The 20,836-nt window shown below is 29.1% G+C and overlaps 1 protein-coding gene across 6 annotated transcripts in view; it reads left to right on the top strand.

The window, feature by feature from the left end:
- The window catches only part of LOC119600758 (talin-1), a 48,562-nt gene that overhangs the window by 12,395 nt on the left and 15,331 nt on the right, over positions 1 to 20,836 (top strand). For all 6 annotated transcript variants that reach the window (XR_005231163.1, XM_037951252.1, XM_037951256.1 and 3 more), the window contains exon 3: positions 14,036 to 14,171. The gene's annotated coding sequence lies outside the window, so the exon portion shown is untranslated. The remainder of the gene's footprint in view (positions 1 to 14,035; positions 14,172 to 20,836) is intronic.

Raw genomic sequence — 20,836 nt, 5'->3', positions numbered from 1 at the left:
GGAATCGAACCCACCAACAACGTTTAACATAATTATAAACTCAAATGCCCTATTCAGGGGTTACGGTTGTATGGGGGCTAGGCGAAATAATGTATCGATTTCATCCTTGGGTCGAAAGAAGAGTATGAGCAAAATTTTATCAAATTATCTTAAAAATTGCGACCTGTAGCGTGCGCACAAGGTTTACAGACGGACATACAGACAGATGGACGGACGGACAGACGGACATAGCTTAATCGATTCAGAAAGTGATTCTGAGCCGATTGGTATACTGTAAGGTGGGTTTACTTTCGATTGCGACAATAACTCTTGTAAAAGGACCAAATGTCTTGAATCACCGACAAATATTTCTAAATCATAAAACATTTCCAATCGATGTTCCAAGTCGCTGGGTCAATACGACAATCATTCTTGTAAGAAGTCCAAATGTCATGATGAGGATTTAGTCCAATCTGAGTGCTCTATTTTCGATATGTTAATGTAATGATCTTCTATCACAATCTTTCTAATCACAAATCGTTTCTTATTTATAGTAAAACATATAATCCCTTCAATTACTAAAATGATGATCTAACGTGATAAATTAATCATATTAGATGCAAAATATGCTTTTTAAGATAAAATATGCAAAAATATTCACATGCATATTTTCTATTTTACTGGAGCTTTAAATAAATATCCAAAATTCTTTATTTCTAATTAACTGATATCAGCTGTAAATTTATTTGTATATATATAGTCATCCATTAATGTATGAAAATAGATTTTTATGTTCACAAATATACATATCTCTCTAATAAACAAATACATATAGACAAATGTTCAAATAAATATGCAGTATGTCTATGTAGTTGTATTATCTACAAGTGGAGGCGTCATTTATGTCCAAAAGTGGAAACACATATTTTTCTTGTCGGCGTTACAAGTGTACAAAAAAAATAAGTACGAATTAATAGAATTTGTATCTTTGTTGTTTGTTTTATGTTTGAGAGAGTAAGAAAATAGGTGTTTTGAACTACATATAGACGCAATACAATGTGTGTATGGGCTGTAAAGTATTTAGATCAGTCTGCTATTGACAAAAAAATCAAACATAAACATTTATTCATGATATTTTTCTTTAGCCAGTCTTGTTTTCATTGATACGTAAATTTCAAAGGCAAAACTTGTTTATTTTTTTTTTCTTATTATTATTATAATTTAAAATAGATATTAATTTTGATATTGTCACTCTATAAAGAAACTGTGTAAATAAAATTTTAGTTTTATTTTTTATGCAGCTAAATAGCATTATATTATATAGATATGGGTGGTATGTTAATTTTTAAGCGGGTGTTGTTTTTATTTAAATGTATTTTTTAAAATTGCTAAAAATTCCTTTTAAAATTATTATTTAGAAATGTTTATATTGTAATATTTCTGATTTATTTGAACTATTTTTGAAATTTTTATTAACTAAAACAAAATTTCTATAATTAGTAAAATTAAAATTTTGTTTGTAATTTTCGATCGAATGTGATCAACTTAACATCTGTTGTTTTACTGAAGAATTTTTCAAATACATTCAATTGTCGTCATTTTATTTACGATGATTTAATATAAATTCGTTGAATAAAAATGTAGTAAGAGTCTTGTGTTTGCAATAGTAATGACAAAAACTTAAATTTGTAATAACCCAACAAACATTAAGACAAACTTGAGAAGAATATTAGTTTGTTACTACTTTGAAATCCGAAGAATTTTGAAATCTGGAGTTTCTATGGACACACAGACGGACATAGATAAATCGACTTAGAAAGTGATTCTAATCCGATTGGCATACTTTAGGGTGGGTGTAGGACCAATATTTTTGGGTGTTATAAACATTATCACAAATGGGTGATGTTTGTGGTTGGTGTAGGTACACTAAAACTTTCCCATTTGACTCATTTTAAAAATGCTTATATAAAAATGTATTGACATTTTTTTAAAGTAATCGCCCGTTATCCTGAAACACCTCGTTAGTTTGCTATCAAAGCAAATTGTTTACTTGGTTTGAATAAATATACATATTTACCGCAATTTTGTTTATATTTGCTGGCTATTTAGTCATACACTTTTTTGTTTATTTTCAGTTTGTTTTTCTTATTTTATTTCAATGTTTATATTAGAGAATATGTTTATTTTTGCATTCATAAACAGAGATGCCAAATTTAATGAAAAATTTGCAAATATACCTTCTTTTAAAATTTTATTTCACCATTTATACAGAAAATCTTATCAGGTTTTCGAGATATCTTGTCCTAAAATTTGATTTAATCATATTTGAGTTGTTATAATAGCGCGAACACAATTTATCTATAAATTTAATTATATCATCTGATAGTCCAATCTTTCAACTTTAGAAAAAAGGCTAAACCTCTGTGATATCTTCTTTAGTCTTCGAGATATCATAAACTAAAACTTTTTCGACTTTTTTAAAAATTTTGTATGTCTGTATTATCAAATACTTCTTTTAAAGAACACTACAAGCACTTATGTTCCAAATTGACCTCCAGTTATCAATGAATGAAACGTTTCCATAAGGTGTTTTGGTATAGATTTGTATTCGTTTTAAAGTTCCAAGTAATCTCTTGCGGACAAGTTAGCAAAGTAACTATTAATCACAAATTATATGTATTGCATACTAACTCGCATTGTCGTCTTTAAATTTGAACTAAATATATTACTCTCTTATTAAATATGTATGAAGAGTGGCCCCCTGTAGGTTAGTGTTCGAGTCTGATAGACTAAAGTTCCTGGGTTCGATTCCCACCTGAAGTAAAGGCCCGATAGATGTCTAGGTTTATTTCTGCGGACTTGATTGTATGTATATACATCCTCCTGTATGTAACCTTATAGTTTTAAAGTTTTCGCTTCAGTGGTTTAGATCTATTTTACTTAAATTTAAAACTCCTACGACATCCATCGGACAAACATAAAACTACACAGGAATACTTCTGACGAGTTCTGAAACATAACTTTGAAAATTAGTGCCAATAGTTGCCGTTGTTCCTAAGTTTATTAATTTTTATAGATTTCAACTTCTTCCTGCTAAAATTAGGAATATTATGAAATTTGTTATTATTTAATTGAATGGTTTTTATATTTCAACATCAAAAAAAAAAAAAAAATTAAATCCAGCAATTTCTGTGAATATTTTTTTAAAATTAATTGTTTTTTTAATAAGTCATTTAGGTCTATAAAAAATATAACACTCATGCATCATTATTAAATAAACTATAATTTCCCTTTCCATATTTTAAATCAAGCGGACATTATTATTCATAATATGCACTTCTCCAAAGCCTTTGTGCGACCATAATGGCACTATAACCATACAAAGATACATTAATTCATTCATTCATTTGTCCATCCAATTATTTAATTGTATAATTAAAAAAACCTAACCAACTAAATTGGATCATCACTCCTAAAAAAGTTCTTTTGATTTTTTTAAATACACACATACATACATACATATGTATGCATATATTTTTTATTGTTAAGGAGAAACGAAATATTGCAAAAAATTGTTTAATTTATTTAATAATAAATTTTTAATAATTGATACTCAGACATAAAGAGTGAATGAGTGACAGGCAGCAAAAGTGCTGAGAGTTACTTAGTTAATCATCTTGGAATTTATAATTCATTTCTTTTTCTTCGCTTTATTTTTTTTTATTATCTTGTAAATAAACCATGTTATTATATTTATAATATTTGTATTATTTAAATATATTTTTCTTTATAAATTATTTTTATTTATAAATTGCTTGTTTTTCTTTTGAATTTCTTTTTAAGTATGAATATTGATTGAGTTATAATGAAATTATTCATTGTTTTTTTGCAATATTGATAAATAAAATTGTCTTATTTTTGATTATTTATAAAAGACATTTTTTTTGTTGCAAAATATACATTATTTTGATTTGATTTTTGAGAGAATCGGGGTTTTCACTTTTTTGCTTTTAAATCCCTAATTTTGATTTATAAGAGTGTCGGCTTTTTGGCATATTTTTTAAAGAGATTTCTATCATTCCGTTAAGTTGCGGGGTTTAAGAGAATCGGGGTTTGCACTTTTTTGCAAACAGCAGCTTTCCGTTAAGCTGATATACGTCTAATATTTAAATAATTGAAACTAAAAATAATCTATGTATATGATCGGATTTTTTTGTTTACAATGTGTAATTAATCTAATTTGGTAAATATTGTCATTAAAAGAAGAATAACTTATAATTAATTAATGAAATATTATAATAATTAGATCAAACACATTGATAAATATTGTAAATATGTATGTACAAACCTATGTATGTATATTTAAGAAAATAATGTAAATATATAGACACGAGTGAAAGTGTTTTTCATTTTTACAATAATCCCTGCAGTTCGGAGTGATTGTCTCAGTGGCTGTAATATTTATGTCTTAATGTTAGAGATACGAAAACAAATACGTAGTTAAATAATTCTGCAATTTTTTGATTGGTTCTGAAGGTTTAAAATGTACTTTCTATCGATACTGATTACTTTCTAGATTACTTTGAGACACTAAAGTGACGATTACTTTCTCTGTGCATTACTTAGGGACTCATAGGTAATGATTAATTTCTGTATTAGGAAAATTATATGAATCCAAGTTAACCAAGCAGTTAGACATTAACTAAAAGTAATACATTAACTTAGTTAGTGTGGCCTCCGGTTGGTTAGTAGTTGGGTTCGATTCTCACCTGAGGCACTGGTTAAGGAACGCACAACAGGCCCGATAGAGGCCTAGGTGTATTTCTTCGGATTTGATGTATATATGTACATCCTCCTTTCAAACTAACTAATATATTAACTTCCTTAAAAACTGCTGGGTTTTGTAGAAAATGCATATACTTACATACGTATGGATAATGTATAATTCCATAACTGGCTATATAAACATGATGTCTTAATGTATGTTATTGTATTGTTGTCATTTTATAAGTAATTTGAGTATTTCTAAACAAATTTCATTTATATAAAAATTCAACAACAAAAAAAAGCGAATATGAGATTTCAATTAAAAAAGGAAACGCACTCACAGATACACAAACACAACGAAATCAACAAGATACAAACAAATATACAATACGACAAATTAAAATAAGGCAGAGGAGGCTGCTGATGCTGTGATAAACATCAGACATCCTTATTAAGGGGCAGGCAGGACGTGAACACATGCAACTACTACTAACCCTTCTTGAAAAGAAATATACACACACACTCACACATACTAAAAGATTAACTTAACGACCGCAAAGTGGTAAAAAAAAGTAAATGTAAGTGAACTGAAGTGACAATAGTATTCTGACGACAGCCAGAAGATGAATACAAACGAAATTGAGAAGGGCAACACAGGGCATCATATAATAGACCTAATAATGCACAGTAGTATAGGGTGGTGGTGTTGTAAAAGGCGTTTTACTTTGATTGATTTCAGTCAATTGTTGTGTATTGCTTTAATGTTATTGTTTGTTTTTTGTTGTTGTTGTATCTAGCGAATTTTTTGTTTATTTATTTGTTACATTTTTTCGTTTAATATTAGGTTGTGTCTGTTTATTTATATAATTTGGACTCTTAAAGTGCTGAGAGTAGAGGGTGTTGAAGACTGTTTATTATCTACATAAAAATTAGAACAAACTTTTTTTATATATTTTTTTACTACATTTTTAGAAATTGTAATGTTTACTTAATAAAAATAGCTTGTTTTTTAATTTTATAGTCCAAAAATTTTTAGATTTAATTAAGAAATGGCATTTTATTAATTAAATTTCTATTTCATCAAACTTATTAATACTCTACTCTACTCTACTAGCTAAGTCTATTCCGAGTTACTGGCCTCACTGATTAAACTAAAATTCAAAATAACGACGCCATAACTCAAAATTTCTTCACAAGGACACTACTCCTAACGATATCTATAATATATATTTGACTTTTTTACCATTTTCTGCATTAATTCCTTATTGATTACAAACAAAAGTTACCCTTTTTTAATATAGATTGCTGTGAACATGTTGTCGTTTGGGAATGTTTATCATTATGATCATTTCGATTAAAATTCCCGACTCTAAAGCCTTTAAAACAATGATCAATTGAAATTAAAGTTTGTATGAAGAAGTATTTGTTGGTGTTGTCGCAATTATATGTTCCTTCCTAAGAAAAACTTCCGGTTAGTAGAGCGGTTGTTGATTTGACCACATTTGACCGATAAAAACATGGACGTTTGGGGGCGGAAATCCATTTACGATAAATATTAGTGAACTGTATTAGTAATCTCTCCCCCAGGGACATGTTACCTTATATAATCATTCCCATTTTGGTGTTATTGCAATCCCGCAGAAAAGAGTTTATATCAGTACTTCTAGTCTGCCGGGACTGTCAACTGGTGATGATCAAATGTAACCTTGGCCTTTTCTTGGAATGATTTCAGATGGGGTCGAAGCAGACATTCACATAATCTGGTACCACGGTTACCGGTAGCCCACAGGGCAGAGTTTCGGACTTTGTCTTGTCCAGGTTATTGAAGAGTTGCCTTCGGGTGCACGTAGAGGCTGTGGTTTAAACCCAAATTCGCGGGAAGAGAATGGTAGTTAAAAGACAGAGCATGTTCATACCCTGAAGAGGAGTGACTGAGGGACTAATCGTTGAAAACGAGTTGGTGTTAAGTGTATATGATACGGCATGGATGTAGGGGTGTGCGAACTATTTTTTCGCAATGAGTGTGTCGGATGAATAAGAAGTGTGCTGGGTTGAATGGTGATGGATGTGATATATCTTATACAAGTGATACCATTGAATTTTCCTTCCTTGTCCGGGTGTTTTCAGGGTTTACTCTGTTCATACTATATTTACCACAGTGTGTTCTCTGTAAAAACAAAGTCCTCGGCTTATTTAATGGATTCGTGTTTCGTTCTACCAATTACGTCGCTAGGACGTAATCCACAGAAGTCATTCCATTTGCGAGGTTGTAAACGGAAATGATGTTTTGGATCTCGAAAGTTTAAGCAATTGAAAATTGTAAATTGTTCATGACGCAGGAGTCAGAAGTTAAATATTATATTTCTATAATAGTTTCGTAGCAAAAAGCACCTTCCTGGCGAAATATACACTTCCTTCCGCTTTACTTTCTTTTCAAACAACGATGTTCAAGTTGTTTTTCAAACTGATTTCTTGAAGTTGGTTTGGATTTATTTTATTTTTTTTTGGTCTTCATACTGTATAACCTCTATAAAAATAAAATAAAGTACATACTATATGACTATTTACTTACAAATTTCTGATTTTCTTTTTTTGCATATACATATAAAACTATTTACTTTGTATGTTTAAATTATATAAAAATGTAATGTTCGTACATATGTTTATAAGTTGTATCCTCATTTTTATTGAAGATATTCTTTAAATGATTGCTGAGTTGATATTGTTGCTGAATACATTTAAACACAACGATTTCATTTATGGTTGCTACGACTTGTATTTAAAGATGTTGTTGACATGTGAGGCTGTTGTATGTAAGTTGGTGCTGCTGCTGTGTTTTTGTTGTTTCTTTAATTTTTCTTTTATTTTTTGGCTTGGATCGTGTGGGCCACACCACAATTGGTTATCACCATGTGGCGCATTACAGTAGAGTAAGTTAAATCTGTAAATAAAATATAAAAAAAACTTATTTGGCTCCCGACAGTCGGGCACCTTTACATACTCTGGCAACACTTTACCATTAGCAATAATAACAACAATATCACTTGTTACCAAGTAATATCGCCTGCCTGCCTGCTTGCCTGTTTCTCTGCCTCAAATTCAAATTCATTTGAGTATTGTCATACGCATAAATTGTACTGAACACGACAACAGCAACGGCAGCAACAATAATTTTCACAAACATTTATAGACAAGTTAACAAGATTTCAATGAATTATTATTCAATTGGCAAATGTTTAGTAAAAAAATTTATTTTAAGGAAATATAATAAATAATTTTGATTAATATGAGTTCTCGTTATAAGATTTCAAAAGATTAAAAGGTCCTGGTTGAATTTCTAATGATATCTATACCATTTTTCAGTATTCCTAAAAATGTTGATCGTTCTATTTGTAATATCGCCAATTTTCATGACTGACATCTAAATCTTTGTAGTAAGGAGACTTGTAAGTCTGTTAGTTTATGTAGTGTTGGAAATCAGAATTTTGAAGTCTACAGATCTTGAGTTCTTTCATTTTAAATATTTCATTACGATATCTCCAATAATTCATCACAATGTACCGAATTTTTAACGTTAAAGAATTGTGAGAATTTGTTAAATATGTTTGCAAAAATTCTCTTTATATTACTCATTATTTATGTTATAACTCCCTTAATTCTCTTAGCTTCGCCTTTTTTTTAAACAATAACAGTATTTTTATATTTAGCACCCCGACACACGACTTAAAGTATGACTTTGTAAACCTCAAGAAGTATGACTTAATTTTTTTATAAATGAAATTAAAAGAAATAATTTTATGATTGTTTTCTATTAAAAATAACACATTTCTTGATTATGACTAATACCCAACAATAACTATAAATAACTTCCGATTATTTCAATTCCAGGTTTTTGTTGTTAAAAACTTATCGTTCGTGTACTATAAAAACAGAAATTCTTATATTTCCAGTAGATTACACTTACGCACTTAAATATTTGTATTTTTATATCAAAAGTTTATGTTTAAAGTATTTTTTTTTTTAATTTCTTATTTACCTTTTATGTTTAAAGTTTGTTTGAAAAGGTTAAACAAAATTGTCAATAAAGAATAAAAAAAGCTGTTAATGTTGTTATAAATTAAATGAAAGAAACTTCTTTTTTATAAAAAATAAAAAAAAAAACAAATTGCCACACTTCCGTTGGTCATCACTTTTTTTTCGAAAATAATAAGAAATTGTTTTTTCCCCTGCATGATTCATCTTAATACGGTTTGTATAAAATACAACAATAATTTGGCAGAAGTAAAACAGTATAAAGATTCATAGATCAGCGCCAGCCAGCATCTACTACAAGATCATCATCATTATTAACAACATCAGAAAAGATGATGAAGATGATTATCATTAAAGTGGCAATAAATGTTTTGTTTTTTGTGGTATTATGTATTTTTGTTCATTTTTCTCTAGTTGTATAGAAATGTGTATAATAGATTGGGTGAAGGTGAGGCCATAGAAAGAAAATTTTAATTTCACATCACACATTTTAATAATGATGATGATGACGATGAAAAACAGAAAAAAAATTGGCAAATGTTTTTAATTTTTTGTTTGCTTCTGTTTATGTTTTTTATTTGTTTTATTTATAATTAATTTATTTTCTATTTCATTACCATATGGGAATTTTGTTCTTGACGATTTTCTATGATTTTCTACTAGTTAGTAAGGGAAGAGATTTGAATTTGGAAATTTAACATTTACTTTTGGTTAAATCTTTGATTTGGGCACATTTTTAATCTTAAGGGTCTTAAGTTTGTAATTCGAAAGCAATCTGAAATCTCAATAGAATTTAAAAGAGTTAAAGTGGAGATTTAAGATTTTAAAGCCCAGACTTCAAAGACCTTTTTTTTAAAATATAAACATGTAAACAAAATATAGTTGGTCTCATCCGAATATATATTAGCATACACTAGCTATAAAAAGTTGGTCAAATATGTGGTTATTTAAGCCAGCAAGAACTTTACTTACTAGATAAGCCTGCAGAAATTATCGGAGTATATGATTACTTAAGGTAATCCCAAAACTATTTCCCTGAAAACATTACTGGTGAACATGATCGGTGTAGTAGACCTAAGTAATGCAGGCATGGATCAAGATCATTGTTTTTCAAAACAACAGAGTTCATAATCTACATTACAATGGACCATTTACTCTCATAATTCTCTCATTAGTTTTGGGATTAGTATCTTAAACTGAATGTATGGATTACGTGGTCCTCACCTAAGACAAAGTTTCAAAAGCTTAGCTTTGATCCAGGCCTTTACGGATTTTACACCCGTGTGCGGAGTAGTCTATTATCCGGGATTTGAACCCAGACTTTAATTTATTTTCAGGATTTGTTGGTATTCAGCAGGGTTTCAAATTCAAACCTCAAGTTTGTTAAATATACGCCCTAGACAAATTTATTCGCTCTTTACCCGTAATTTACTATTCAGCTAAATTAAATAATGTGCATGATTATGACCACACATTACCATGTAATGTATTAAATAACAAAAGGTCATTACCAAAAATTTAAGCTTTTTGCTGGGAAGGATTTCAAAGACAGACAGACAGACAGAATTTGTGCTCAGTCTCAAATAACATTTCCGGAAAATTTTCCCGCTTAGAATCCCTGATTCGCATGTGTTAGTCTACATTAAAAAATGTTACCATATTTAAGTTTATGATCTCTACTACTATTTTAGTTTTAATACATTTTTGTACAAAACTATTTTATTTACTATTTTGTTAAAGAGAAATACGTATTTTATTGTCTCCTAGTCAGTTAGTCGCCTATTTTAGTGCCGCACATACTCAGGCACAGATAAAAAAACTCGACAAACACATAGAGAAGATACAGATATTTATGTTTAAAGTATGTTTATATAAAACGCGTTATAGATAGATGGAATATGATGTTTGTGTCAATCAGCATGACTACTTAAGTTGTTGTTATTGTTGTTCTTAGTTTTTACTAATTAAGGATTTGTACCGCATTCTTTCTGTTTTCTTTGAGTTTATAATATCTTTCATTTGTGTTTGACTGTTTGACTGTTTGGTTTTAAGTTGGTGGTTTATGTTTTGGTTGTAGTTTGAGTTAAAACAAGCAAACAACTATAAAATCAAACAAACAAATAAACTTATTTGTAATAGAAAATAATAAGGAACCAACTAAAAGCATTAGATGATAAAATATCATTGCTAGCAACTAAAAAGAAACATATTACAAATAAGAGGAACCCACCAACTAACCAAACTAACAACTAACCATCCTACTAAGTATATACCTACTTAGTTCGATATTTGTTTCTTCTTATAAGACTGCATCCCATATCCAATATAGTTAATTCTTCATTGGTTATTTTGTTGTTTTGGTGATGATTGGTAATGATGGTGATGTACCACATTCTTGCACTTATTTGGTAGCAAGGCCACATTCTGGTTTTCTATTTATTTTTTTATAATTTTTTTGTAATACATGTTTTGTTATTTATTATATATTTTTATACGCGTATGGATATAAAAATTTATAAAAGTACATAGAAGTGGAAATAGAAGTTTAATGTGGTTTGTGCGTTTTTTTTCTTTTTCAATATCCATTTCAATATTATTCTATTCAAATGTATGTATATAAATACCGTTATATTACCGTTCTTTGGTGCCTAAATGCCTTCTTATCTGGAAGACATAAATATCAATAAAAAGTTTTCAATAAGTTAGACATTTTCTACGCATTTCTTAAGAAGTGAGTTAGAAACTATTAAGATTAATATTATGCTAACCTTGAACATTTGTTTAACTCAATCTGTAACGTTATCAAAAGTACGATAAATGAGTATTTTAAGTTCCAAATATTTGTTATCAAAACGATAGTTTCTAACTCCAATCCCAAAGTTAAAATATACTATATTATATAAACTTATACTATAGTCTAGTCTATAGTCTAATCTATAGTCTAATCTATAGTCTAGTCTATAGTCTAATCTATAGTCTAGTCTATAGTCTAGTCTATAGTCTAGTCTATAGTCTAGTCTATAGTCTAGTCTATAGTCTAGTCTATAGTCTAGTCTATAGTCTAGTCTATAGTCTAGTCTATAGTCTAGTCTATAGTCTAGTCTATAGTCTAGTCTATAGTCTAGTATATAGTCTAGTCTATAGTCTAGTCTGTAGCCTAGTCTGTAGCCTAGTCTGTAGCCTAGTCTATAGTCTAGTCTATAGTCTAGTCTATAGTCTAGTCTATAGTCTAGTCTATAGTCTAGTCTATAGTCTAGTCTATAGTCTAGTCTATAGTCTAGTCTATAGTCTAGTCTATAGTCTAGTCTATAGTCTAGTCTATAGTCTAGTCTATAGTCTAGTCTATAGTCTAGTCTATAGTCTAGTCTATAGTCTAGTCTATAGTCTAGTCTATAGTCTAGTCTATAGTCTAGTCTATAGTCTAGTCTATAGTCTATAGTCTATTCTATAGTCTAGTCTATAGTCTAGTCTATAGTCTAGTCTATAGTCTAGTCTATAGTCTAGTCTATAGTCTAGTCTATAGTCTAGTCTATAGTCTAGTCTATAGTCTAGTCTATAGTCTAGTCTATAGTCTAGTCTATAGTCTAGTCTATAGTCTAGTCTATAGTCTAGTCTATAGTCTAGTCTATAGTCTAGTCTATAGTCTAGTCTATAGTCTAGTCTATAGTCTAGTCTATAGTCCCTAGTCTATAGTCTAGTCTATAGTCTAGTCTATAGCTAGTCTAATAGTCTAGTCTATAGTCTAGTCTATAGCTCTAGTCTATAGTCTAGTCTATAGTCTAGTCTATAGTCTAGTCTATAGTCTAGTCTATAGTCTAGTCTATAGTCTAGTCTATAGTCTAGTCTATAGTCTAGTTCTATGTCTAGTCTATAGTCTAGTCTATAGTCTAGTCTATAGGCCTAGTCTATAGTCTAGTCTATAGTCTAGTCTATAGTCTAGTCTATAGTCTAGTCTATAGTCTAGTCTATAGCCTAGTCTATAGTCTAGTCTATAGTCTAGTCTATAGTCTAGTCTAGTCTAGTCTAGCCTAGTCTATAGTCTAGTCTATAGTCTAGTCGATAGTCTAGTCTATAGTCTAGTCTATAGTCTAGTCTATAGTCTAGTCTATAGTCTAGTCTATAGTCTAGTCTATAGTCTAGTCTATAGTCTAGTCTATAGTCTAGTCTATAGTCTAGTCTATAGTCTAGTCTATAGTCTGGACTATAGTTTATAATCTAGTCTATGATCCTATTCCAAAAATCATTACATTTCTTTTTCGTCATTTTGTATCATTTTTATACCGGAACCTATTTACTGTTAACATGATAAATTCTCTATATTCTATAGTCTAGTCTATAGTCTAGTCTATAGTCTAGTCTATAGTCTAGTCTATAGTCTAGTCTATAGCCTAGTCTATAGTCTAGTCTATAGTCTAGTCGATAGTCTAGTCTATAGTCTAGTCTATAGTCTAGTCTATAGTCTAGTCTATAGTCTAGTCTATAGTCTAGTCTATGGTCTAGTCTATAGTCTAGTCTATAGTCTAGTCTATAGTCTAGTCTATAGTCTAGTCTATAGTCTAGTCTATAGTCTGGACTATAGTTTATAATCTAGTCTATGATCCTATTCCAAAAATCATTACATTTCTTTTTCGTCATTTTGTATCATTTTTATACCGGAACCTATTTTACTGTTAACATGATAAATTCTCCGAAATATTAAATTCTTTCTATTATTATCGTAATAACAATTTTAATTAATAAATAAAAGAGAAAAGAATAATGTGGGAAGGAAATATATCAATGCGTTATATTCTTCATTGTTATTTATTGATAAAGATCTCTGTATAATCAGTTTTACTCGAATACAAAAGGATGTTGATGCTAAACATGTCTTTTTGACAAATTTAAATAAATAAGTAAAGATATATAAGTAAACTAAAATTTACCTAGTAATTTTAGATAAATTTAGGAAAAAGTGTGTGGGAGCGAGATAGAAAGTATGATGATCGCGATCTACATTTAATTTCTGTCAGATTTACATAGCTACTGTTGCGGTTAGAATTTGTTATACGATTATTGAACTTAGTTTAGTTTAGTCAACATTTTCATTTCATAGAAAGTTGAGTTCGTTTTTGTGGTTCAACAAACATAAATTGTGAAAAATTTTCCAATAGAAATTTAATATCTGAAAGTAAAAATTTTCCTATTAATAAGTTTTATTGATTATTAATTTTCACACAAGTACTAATATTTTTTTCTATTTTTTTTTTAATTACAGACCGCAATATTTTTAAACACAAACCAACTTTTTCTATAACGAACGACAAATGCTCTAAGCATTTTGAATTACAAAAATATACACATTTATTTTTGGATTTTCCTATAAGGACATCAATACAACACTAAGTGAAAAGGTGAGTAAAATTTTTTAAATTAATTTTTTAAGTTTAATTATAAATAAATTAGAAAAATATACATTTTAAAATAATGGTCACTTGTGCATGGATTTGTGGTTAAAATTAATTAAATTTTTTAAACGGAATAAAATACAGGATGAATGTGATACGTTGACAATTATTAATATTTTTCCCACACATTCCCTCATTTAACAACAACAATAACAATATAATAATGGTTCAAAATGTTTATTCATTTTCTAAAGTCTCCAAAATGGCGCTTACATTTTTATTATTGGTTTCTTCTTTCGTTTTTTATTTTTGCAACTGTCAAGTATGTACATTGTACATAGTTATATATAAATGTTTTTAGTAAATACTTTTGTACATATGTACATATGTGTGTGTGTATATCCTTTGAAGGAACATACATACAAGTTTATTTACCGAATTACATAGAAAAAACAAAATGGCAGATTGGCGCCACATTGTCGCGCCAATTGAGATTTTATGGCTGATTCTTTATGAGTGTGTTGTTGGCTTGATAAATGTTTCTATCTATACCATCCAATATTTCTCTGCTCATCCTCCATCCTTTTTATTTTGCATCAAAAAGTACTGAGTTTGTTTTCAGTAAGTAAAATGTATTTAACTAAATATTAAATAAAGAAATCTTGTTAGATGCCAAAAATAACAAATGCTTTTAATTTGTGTAAAATTAAGATGTTTATTTAGAATATGGGTTTTTAAATGAAACTGATAAATAAACTATGTTTTTTCAATTATATTTTTGATTAATGTCTAAAGTACCTTCTAGCTGTGTCAGAAGTTACAGCTTTTTCTTTTATAAATTTTTCGACTCAAACAAAGGACCAATGTTTCTTTTATTTGACAAAGATTCAAACACCTATTATTTCTAAATTTAGAATAAAATGATATATTAAAAACTTTTTTTCAAACGACCTTACCGTTTTTATACGGTCCTGAGCGGTGGTTCTAGTTGTAGAAACAGTTTTTTGTTTTTAGTAACTACTACCTTTTGAGTCAGGAATACGTTAGGTCCTAAAAGGCTGACATTTTCCACAAATATTTTCTCTTGATCCAGTTTCTTTGGTATTGAAAGTAGACAAAAGCGATCTAGAATATATAACTAAGGTTTATAACCGGCTTATATAATAAATATAAACAAATTATGAAATTTGACATAAACTAGTTTTTTATTAACCGAAACCTCTGTACTCAATTCTCTTAAGGATCGTTTGGTAATTGATCAAACCCCTATATAACCTCCTCTCATAGCAAATCACTAAGAGATTTCAGTGGTCCACTAAAACAAGAGTTCAATACAGTACAAAGTGCCAGACAGTTTTGTAGATTAGCTTGTCGTGGTAAAAAATTGTAATTTTTTGATTGAATACCACTTAAGAGCCTTTTGAAATATGAAATATGAAGACACTCTGAGATCTCTCCTCTATGGATAATGGCTTCCCAGACAAGAAACATCTTGGGGATTTTTCTTGAACATTACCTCGTCTATCAGCTGCATAAAAATCTTGATGCGAAAGTTGTGAACTTTATACGACCTCAATCCATTAGTTTTGGCTATGAGCATTTAACTTTACTAGTTGCTTTTCTAATGGAAGTCTTCGAAACAGTTGTTCGACTTATTTTGCCTTATCAATATCTGCTAGACCTTTTTTCTTGCCGATCCAGATTTTCATTCAGATCAGATCTTTTGCGATTTTAATAAAATTAGATTGATTTTTTTTCTTTTTAAGTTTTTGTTATTTTTTCTCGTACATTTTTCTCGGAATCCATTTTGACCGAAACAACAGTTGGAAATTAATGATTTAGAAAAGATAATCAAGTCTATTCTGAATAATAGACTCCTGGGGAATTTGTTCCATCTCCAATACATAAAGCATGCAAAAGGGAATAAACTCCCAGGGAAATATTGCTTATAATTAGCCTGGATATCTGATATACGTTTGAAAGCTAACGTTATCAAAATAATTATAATTTGGTAGACCAGGGATAAGTTTTGACTAGAAATGTGTGTGTTAGTTTTTTCTGACACACTTCATAGATGGCCAACTTCCAAAAATTATCCCAGAGTCATATTAATATCGATAGTGACGAAGTTGGATGTTGGGTATTTATGTATGTAAGATTCGGCATAGTCGAAAATTAAGGTTATTTTTAAACTTCAGAAGATTTAGACAATTTTGGAAAAAATTTTGTGCATATCTGCATAGTTTTGCCTATTTTACACTTATTTTCCTGCATTTTTTTCATTTTCTGAATACAGTGTTTATCTCCAATAATAAGGAAGATATGTCAGATATTAAGCCTTTGGCAGAATGAACTTCCAAATGTAATACAATATTTTATAAATGAAATTGTCTTGGCGCTGCTATAGCGTCACAAATTTCAGGACACGGTATCTCAAATCCCAGATGTGATTGAGAAAATCTGAGTCGGATTCGGATACAGCGCAACTCAATCCTTTAGAAACGTCTAACTTGGTGTCAGGGTTACGACTTTTTTTGATGGCCTGTATAATTCTACACATAGTATCAGTTGTAACAATCGACTGATTAGTTGGTAGTATTAACTTTTATTGTATCTCTTCCTGTATTTTAATTTCAACACAAAAAATCGTATTTCGCATTTCAAACTAAAAAGTTAAACTTTTTTTGTGTACAATTTTCCGGGAAATTGATCGAAAATCTTTTTTAATCTATTTTTTTTTATAGTAGAAATTTGAATTTAAATTGTTAATTTACCTCCAACTCTCAATTTTCAATAATGATTTGATTGTCTCTTGTTTGAAATGATGTTATCCATCTAAATTAATTTTTAAAACTTCTGCTGCTTCCCATGTTGCTAACAATATATTTTTGTTTAGTTTAATATTGCAAAAATATTATTCTTCCCAGTTTGCCATCAAATTTAATTTTTTATTTTAGTTTTAGTCTTATAAGAAAACGAAATAACGACAAGATTTCATTAATCAATGGATCATTATGTTAAAAAAGAATAGCTCGTCATTTCGATTTAAAAAAAGTGTATTTTCATGTTTTGAAATTGAAAATTGACAAACTAATTAGATGACAATCGAGCGCTAGCGAGAGGGTATTAATAGATTAAACGTGTTAAGCTAAAAAGTCCTGCTGTTTGCAGTTTTCCTTTAACATCATGACGCATTTTCCACTCCCTCTAAAAAATAGATTTTTGTTTAGAAAAAAACACTAAGTTGTAGTTTGGTTGTTTGTTTTTTACACAATAATTTTTTTTTGCATATTAATGAATAAAACAAAAAACAAAAGAGCAAAAGGAAAATTCTAACAAGAATTTTCTACGGTTATATAATTCTACTGTTCAAGAAGTTGCTACTCGACTCCGCACACTTGGCAACACAATGTAACACAGTTGGAGATTTTCACGTGATGGTTGGTGAAGATGATGATGATAATGATGTTTATGATGTCAGCATTACTGCAATATAAGATTTAGCAATATTTCTAAATAACCACTCAAAATCCAACAAAGACACTCATTTTCCTTAAATGAGTTGTCAGCAGCAATGGGCGAAATTATCATTTCCCCTTTTGAGTGTTAACCAAACTAACAGTTGAGTTGAGCACCCTTATTCTGGTAATTTCAAACTAAGGGCTGCTACTGTTTGTCTTTTTTTTTTTAAAAACAAACACTTGTTTTTGCTTAAAGTTACTATAATATATAGAAATATACATATTTCACATATATTATTTGTAACAAACAACTTAGTTTATTTTACACAAAAACTAACATTGAGATCTCAATACACCAAGCAAAGGACAAACGAGTGATGCTCATTTACCACTCCAATTGTACAGCTTCCTTTTACAGGATCTTTATGTGGTAATACTCAACATCATATTGCATACATAGTTGTATGAATTATTTCGTATTAATGTGGAGCATGCGCAGTTATGGCCATACTAGACGACTGTTTAACGTCGTCATTTACTGAGGACTAGTAGGATGATTGAATTTTTCAGACAGAAACCCACGATGTGTCGCCAGCAAAACACATCATTCTAGGCCTAACCACAGATCGGAAAAGACATCAGCCATCCAAAATAGTTAAAGGACTTCGCAGCAGTACATAATGAATTTCAAATTCAAAATAACTAAAGTTAATTTCAAAGTCAAGTGTTCCTTTTAATACCAAAGTCAACTTCAACATGTGAACATATTTGCCAAACACACACAAAGTTTTATAATTTTTTAATAAAAAAACGTGAAAATTTTAAGAAGAAAAACATAAAGTGCCTTATGTATACGATTTAACTAACTATAGCTTTTTAAAAACAAGTGCCTTTTTTTTAAAAGAAAAACTGTTAAAATTATTTATAAATTTTCGTTTTGTTTTACAATGAACAATATTTTGAACATTTTAAAAACACATTTTAAGTTTTGAGTGCCTTATTAAAAAACACACCGTTGCAGCCTAAAATTGTCAGATTTATAAAATGGACAATTAAAAAAACTCAACTCGTTATATAGTTTATAAAAAGAAAAACAAATTGTTACAATTAAAATTTTAACTGTTAAATTGCTTCGTTTTTGTTTAAATCTTTTGTTAAAAACCAATTGTTATAATTATGAAAACGTTTTTTAAACTTTCTTACGTTTAAGTTTGAAAACGTATTTCAACGTCATCACCACAAACGTGCCTATACAAAAAACTCCTTGTCGCGGTAACATAGATTCAGAAAACTCAAAACTTTCAAATACGATTTCGACGATTTGAAAAATTAAATTCGAATATCGTTTTGTTTGATAAGAGTTCTTTCTTGAATCAGAGTTCTGCTCTGGAAAAAGATTATTTATATTACATAAATAATCAAATCCAATTGAGATGCCTTTGCTTTCTGCCTTTGCCAGAATGTGCCTTTTTATTGTTGTTGTTATTGTTTTTAACAAACAAATTTATAAAGATGCGTTCAAGAGCTTTAATAATTTTAAATGTAAGTAAATTAATTATTCTTTATTATAATATTATTATTTAAATATGTATTTTCTTGAAAGATTTAAGAAGATTAGAAAGTTAATATTTGAAATAGTTAATTTTCTGTTTAAATCAATAGATCTAATCATAGAAATATGTATTCGCGAAAAATTCCTTTACCCAACACAGCTTTTAAAATTTTTACTAAATGTTACCCCCTGAAGAGTAAATATTCATAAATTTAAGTTAAATTTAAATCCCGGCTAAATTTTTCTAATAATCTAAAATCTTTACCAAAAACTTTCCTTATAATCTGATCACGAAATATGTAGAGGATTGTTCCTTAAAATGCGCAGTTTAATTAATTCTATGATAATACTCAAGTTATATTCAGAATGTAAAGAGTTTTTTTTTCAAGTTTCTGATCATACGAATTTAAATTAGTATCAAATTAAATTAAACGCATTATTTTAACTGATTTTATATTAACACTGTCTCTCTTATTACCTCTCAATCTCAATTTACTCAATCTCTTCTAATGATATTTATGCAAAGTGGGTCATCATCAAGTCAAATTGTTGTTTTTATTCGAATAACGGGTGATGTCACTTTTAAGATTAAAAGAGATATACAATAAAGTAGTGGGAGAAAAATGTTTATATATGTATCTGTCAAATTGTATAACCAACATAAACATGATTTTCAGAAAAGAAAACAAAACTGTAACACGATACAATTGTATGTGTAAGAGTTTGTTGCTTTGTTATTACTATATTTTTGTTCTTTTAAGCAAAAATACACGCACACACATAATGTTGGTATTACTTTCGAAATCAAAACCATTAAATGGTCAGCTTTATGGTTCTTGTTTTTTTTTGCTTTTATTTAATATTCGTTCTTTGTTTTCGTCAAATCAATAACACTTGTTGTTGTTTGATTCGATATGTAAACAAAACATTGTTTTACTTTGGGGGGTTAATAAAGTAAAATGTCAAAACAATAATGATGAGGCCAGTAAAGACGAGAATTCCTTTGGCTCGTTAAATTATCATATGTGAAGGAGTAGATTGTGAAATTTAAGACCTTCTTTATTAGGGAGAAGCCAATGAAAATGGTTCTAAAAGAAGCTTTGTTTTAAGACGTAACGATTATAAGAAGTTATTTAAACAGCTGATTAAAGAAAATTAAACCAATGGCTTTCAAACTGTATCTAAAATAAAATTCTTCCACAAACGATGCTTTCAAACTTCCTTTATAAAACTAATTTTCTGAATTCGACAGTGATTTATTTAACTTTATATATTCGACATTGAGTTTGTTTAAAGGTTTTCTAAAGTTTGCCGGACACATTAAACTGAAAACAGCAACGAGATCCGAATTTTTCTTAACTATCATATATTAAAACAGAATTTCTCTAATTAAATTCGAAACAACTTTTAGTATGAATCTCGACACTAAAGAAAAAGCTTCAGTTGCAAAAACCGATTTTATATGAAATCAGATTTTTGAATCAACTAATTTTTTTTGGTTGCAGTAAGCAAAACAAATTTCTTTCTTTACTTTCTAACAACTTAAAAAGTTCCTGTAATTGAATCTAAAGTTTGGCGAACCATAAAGAAACTGTTTTAAATGTATTAATTAAGCTAAAACTGCAATTTTTGCTTTATGATGAAATAGGGATTAGGGA

The sequence above is a fragment of the Lucilia sericata genome, unplaced genomic scaffold, assembly GCF_015586225.1.
Source record: "Lucilia sericata isolate MDLA Ls3-8-SP2 unplaced genomic scaffold, ASM1558622v1 Contig000120F_arrow, whole genome shotgun sequence".
Lineage (NCBI taxonomy): Eukaryota > Metazoa > Arthropoda > Insecta > Diptera > Calliphoridae > Lucilia > Lucilia sericata.
Note: the sequence above shows the minus strand (reverse complement) of the source record. Positions and strands in the feature narration are given on the sequence as shown.